General features: G+C 42.1%; 1 long non-coding RNA gene across 1 annotated transcript; it reads left to right on the top strand.

Moving 5' to 3' along the window:
* The first annotated feature begins 379 nt into the window (after window positions 1–379).
* On the top strand, window positions 380–2,565 carry LOC119331755. Its single transcript, XR_005160633.1, has 3 exons — window positions 380–548; window positions 894–1,051; window positions 2,350–2,565. It is a non-coding gene; the product is annotated as an uncharacterized LOC119331755 (long non-coding RNA).
* The last annotated feature ends 2,721 nt before the right edge of the window (window positions 2,566–5,286 follow it).

Here is a 5,286-nt window from a genome sequence, read left to right as displayed (position 1 = left end):
ATATAGGCATCATGTCCGTGACAAGTAGACCGACTTCTGTCTGCATCTACTACTATTACTCCACACATCGACCGCTATCCAGCATGCATCTAGAGTATTAAGTTCATAAGAACAGAGTAACGCATTAGGCAAGATGACATGATGTAGAGGCATAAACTCAAGCAATCAGTAAAGTTACAAAGCTTCCATGAATTGAAGCACCCAGCGAGATTGCAGGTTATGTTTTGCTTCTTATCACGTCGGTGGTCTGGTTTTTCTGCTTACAAGGCTCGGTTCGGTTGGCTTCTAGAGTTACTTGTGTTTTTTTACTGGGCCACACACGTTAGGGTCAGGCCTCGATGTAGACCCTGTGGAGGGCACTGCACGCAACCGACGTTCCCATCTGGTCAAAATCTTCACGCCGCGTGAGAGAAAAGGCAAGTGTCGGTCCACCGCTGCTTGGCTGAGGGGAATCGATTTGGAGGAGGTCGTCAGGGCTTCAGTGGTCGACGACGGCGCCCCCGGCGGCCCTCTACGGTGTGGCCAACGGCCGCCTCCCAGCGACCCCGGTGAGTCCTCTATCTCCTTCCCCCCAACCACCTAGGGCCACCGCTCCTCTGCCCGGTCAAGCGTTGCTGCCGGCCACCACGCGTAGGAGATGGCCGCTGTTATTTGCCTCCGTTAGCCACCGCGCGCTCGTGCGCTGCCACTGCTCGTGCTCATGTGCCGTCGCTGCTGCATGCTGCTCGTGCGTAGTCGCTGTTGCGTGCTGCTCGTGCGCTGCCCAAGCTGAAGTGGCCGGCCCGGGCAGCTACTGCTGACTCTTTCGTGTGCTTGTCGTTGTTGCTTCTGCTATTGTTGCTTGCTGCTGGCATTTAGAGATGATGATGCTTGATTGATTATTCATGATGTAGACCATTCAGCTGAATTGGCAACAACAAGGTGCCGCGGTGGGCTGCACTAATGATGGTTCTTTTCAAAAATCATGGTATTTGTCTACTGATATGACAACTCTGATGATTACTATTGCGCCGTAGGCACCTCTCATCCTCTACACTCAACAGGAGCCATGGTGAGCGGCTGTCATTCTCTGCACATAAGGATTTTTTCCCTTGGCTATGTTTGAATTTCAGTACTAGGCCGCCAGCACATGACTCACAAAGTCACAAGAGCTTGAGCAAATGATTGTTTGCATGTTTGATGCTGACCATCATGGTTGCAATGAGGTGTGCGAGGAGTTAATCGTCCGATCACTATCTTGGATGATGTTTATCACTAATGCCTATCAGAAATTACTTTGTTCACTATGTGCTAGCCTGCACTTATCCTATCAGAAATTACTTTGTTCACTACGTGCTAGCCTGCACTTATACATCCATGTGTATGCCACCTTTGATAGAAGTGAAATCATTAATTCATTTATCCAGAATCGGTGATTAATATCATTCACCACTTCTTTTAGAGTATCTGGTTGATTTTGTTTCCTTTTGTGCGCACAGATTATTATTGGCTTTAACTATAGTTTTAGATGACTAGCACATATAATTCACCTCGAGGCAAGAAAAAATGTTCCATGCATTAAATTGCAAAGGAGAAGTTTCATACTATTTCCTAATGAATTGTGATAATCAGTTCTAATAGATTGAGATACACTTTTAGTTTAAGTACAAGAGTAGTTACATTAGCAATCTTAGTTTATCCTTGCCCTGAAAATAAAATACTGGTGACGATATCAAGGCAATATATGCTTTACATATAGTTATAACACATGAGTAAATATTGATGCATCAATCCCTAGACTCGCTTTTGAGTGTGTATCGTAGGGAGGAGTGTTAATTATGCCTTAAATGTTTGCTTCGCTTATAATGCTTCTTGGAATTTAGCAGAAACAGTTGGTCATGTTTATCTAAATTATACAATCATAGTTTCGCCCAAAGTTTATTCCTGCAACTATGTTAGCAGAAAATAGTCTCTAGCCTATATCGCTGACTGATAATGAAAATATTCAATTATTACATTTCAATTACTTTATTTTTTCAGACAGGTTCCACTTTTTGATTAGTACAGCTGCCAACTTGCAATTTTGATTATGTGGTACTTTTCTTTCTGTTGCCCGCCAGACTAAGTTTTTGGACTATTAACAGCTACAACTGCTTGTAAGAGCTTCAGCTGACTATTCATTTCTCATAGTCACTTATACAACGGTAACGTGGTTATTAGCATCACTGAAGCCAAAGAAATTAAGCCTACATTCCTTTCAGTATTTCAAAGTGGTCTACTGTTTGATGATTTGGAAATCGTAGCATTTCAGAAAAAGTGTTTTGCTATCTCTACCATCACTGAACTAATGTGCTTATTTTTACAAACTAGGATCTCATGAATGACCTCTAGGATGTCATAGCAACATGTCTTTGAACAGGATGGATAGATCAAATGGGATGGTCTGAAGGTGTAGTTCAAGTGTATCTGTATTTTCCTCTAAAAGATGTCAAGGAATATTGATTTTTATTATTATCTGTATTTGGTTATGAGCTCTCAGTGAGGAACATGGGGAATGCTTATGAAAGCTACAATTTTAACCAAGTATGTGAAGTGTAGGTGTACTTTGTTATGAACGTGATGATGGGAATGTTTGGGAAGGCTACAAACAAACCTTGTTGATATCAATGGGCTATTTTGATTTTTTTTAAATCATAGATATATATTGGTTTTAGCACTGTAGTCCCTGAGTTTAAGAATAAAAGTGGAGACAAAAAAACACGCATGTAACTAAAAAGTAGCCAGAATCAGGGTTCTTTATGTGAAACCCACAAAAAAGTAATCATTTCCATCACAACAAAGCAACCAATTGCAATAGCTCACGTATAAAGAAGCGCGTAATTCATGATGACTGACTGAAGTACGGCGCGGCAAAGCGCGCGTCACCCTCTAGTATGATATAAACCCCATCTTTTTATCCTCGATGGCAACAATAAAATACGTGCCTTGCTGCCCCTGCTGTCACTGGGAAAGGACACCGCAAGATTGAACCCAAAGCTAAGCACTTCTCTCATTGCAAGAAAGATCAATCTAGTAGGCCAAACCAAACTAATAATTCGAAGAGACTTGCAAAGATAACCAATCATACATAAAAGGATTCAGAGGAGATTCAAATATTTCTCATAGATTAACTTGATCATAAACCCACAATTCATCGGATCTCGACAAACACACCGCAAAAAAAGTTACATCAAATAGATCTCCGAGAAGATCGAGGAGAACATTGTATTGAGATTCAAAGAGAGAAAAGAAACCATCTAGCTAATAACTATGGACCCGAAGGTCTGTGGTAAACTACTCACAACTCATCGGAGAGGCTATGGTGTTGATGTAGAAGCCCTCCATGATCGATTCCCCCTCCGGCGGTGCGCCGAAAAAGGCTCCAAGATGGGATCTCACGGGTACAGAAGGTTGCGGCTGTGGAAATAGGGTTTCGTGGTGCTCCTGGATGTTTTCGGGGTACATAGATATATATAGGCGAAGGAAGTCGGTCAGGGGAGCAACGAGGGGCCCACGAGGGTGGGGCGCGCGCCTTGCACCCGAAGGTTTGATTCCATTTGGACTCTGTTTGATATTCCTTTTCTTCGAAACACTGAAATAGGCAAAAAAACGCAATTCGGGCTGGGCCTCCGGTTAGTAGGTTAGTCCCAAAAATGATATAAAAGTGTAAAGTAAAGTTCATAAACATCCAAAACAGGTAATATAATAGCATGGAACAATAAAAAATTATAGATACGTTGGAGACGTATCACACCCCCCGTCAACAACAACGTTGATCCTCGTAACTCCACGAGTGGAGCCGCTATTTCGCGAGCTCGGCGTGTGCCCATGGGTCATCCACAACACCAGCTACTGCCACTAATGCCGCCACCATACACCAGCACCAACAAATTCCTCCCCGCATCGAGCAACATGGGGACAATTATGAGGATTATTTTGGTGACACCGAAGACGACCAAATGGTCAATCACCACAATGACCGTGCTCATCGGCGACTACGTTTCAACCATCAAGGCATGGCACGAGGTCAATACAGGTATGATGTTAGAGATTACGGACGCTCTAGTGCTAAAATTAAAATTATTATGCCTTCTTTAAATGGTAAATTTAATCCAGATGTTTATCTTGACTGGGAACTTTGCCTTGAACAAAAATTTGCATGTCATGATATTCCCGAGAACCAAAGAGTTAGGGCAGCCACTAGTGAATTTACAAAGTTTGCTTCTATTTGGTGGAGTGAGTATTGCCGTGTTAATTCAAACAATATACCTACTACTTGGGATGCTTTAAAATGAGTTATGTGACAATGTTATGTTCCTTCATATTATGCTCGTGACAAACTAAATGAATTGCAACGTTTAAAACAAGGTAGCAGTTCTATAGAGGATTATTATCAAGAATTGCAGACTGGCTTAATGCGATGTGGATTAGTTGAAACCGAAGATGCTATTATGTCTAGATTTTTAGGTGGTCTGAATCATGATATTCATGATATATTGGACTGTAAGGAGTACAATTCTATTACTCGTTTGTTTCATTTTGCTTGTAAAGCTGAAAGGGAAGTACAAGGACGACACAATAAGGGACGAGGTAATTTTCTGCAGGTCGTCGCTCATCATGGACACCCTCTTCTACTGTTTCGTCCGCTATTGTGATGCCCGGATAATTAAACTACAGTAATACCAAGTGAATAGTGCCATGTCATCATTTTTACTATTGCTAAATCCCACGTTGTTCCAAACCGGTTCAAAAAATTTCAATTTCAAATTCAAGTCAAAATTCAAATTTCTTGAACGGTGAAACTAAAATGTTCGAATAATTCTATAAATTCCCCTAATCATTGTCATGTTGGAACCAACCTCATTTGAATTCCCAAAATGCCCTAAAATTTAATTTGGTGGTCCAGCAACAATGAAATTGGCCTTTCCAATTTCTAAAAATGGTTAGGCAACTCCTTTTGAGCCCAAACTTTTTCGTGCCTTCTAAGAATATTGTTTAGTATTTATATGACATGTTTCACTTTTTACCAAAGTATGTTTGGTGGGTCAACTAAATGCAAAAGAGGAGCTAAAATCTAAAATAGAAAAGCTTAAAAGGAAAATAAGAGAAAAAGGAGAAAAGGCCTCGCCACAGGCCTCACAGCCCACTTGGCCACTAGGCCGGCCCACCTACCCCACCCTCCTACTCCTACCTGTTCACGAGAGGTGGTGGCGTGCATCCGACCACCATGGCCGCGGCCGTGGGTGCGTGGCGGCCATCCCGTGGTTC

The sequence above is a fragment of the Triticum dicoccoides genome, chromosome 1B (assembly GCF_002162155.2).
Source record: "Triticum dicoccoides isolate Atlit2015 ecotype Zavitan chromosome 1B, WEW_v2.0, whole genome shotgun sequence".
NCBI classification, from domain to species: domain Eukaryota; kingdom Viridiplantae; phylum Streptophyta; class Magnoliopsida; order Poales; family Poaceae; genus Triticum; species Triticum dicoccoides.
This window is presented reverse-complemented; position numbering and strand designations above follow the sequence as displayed.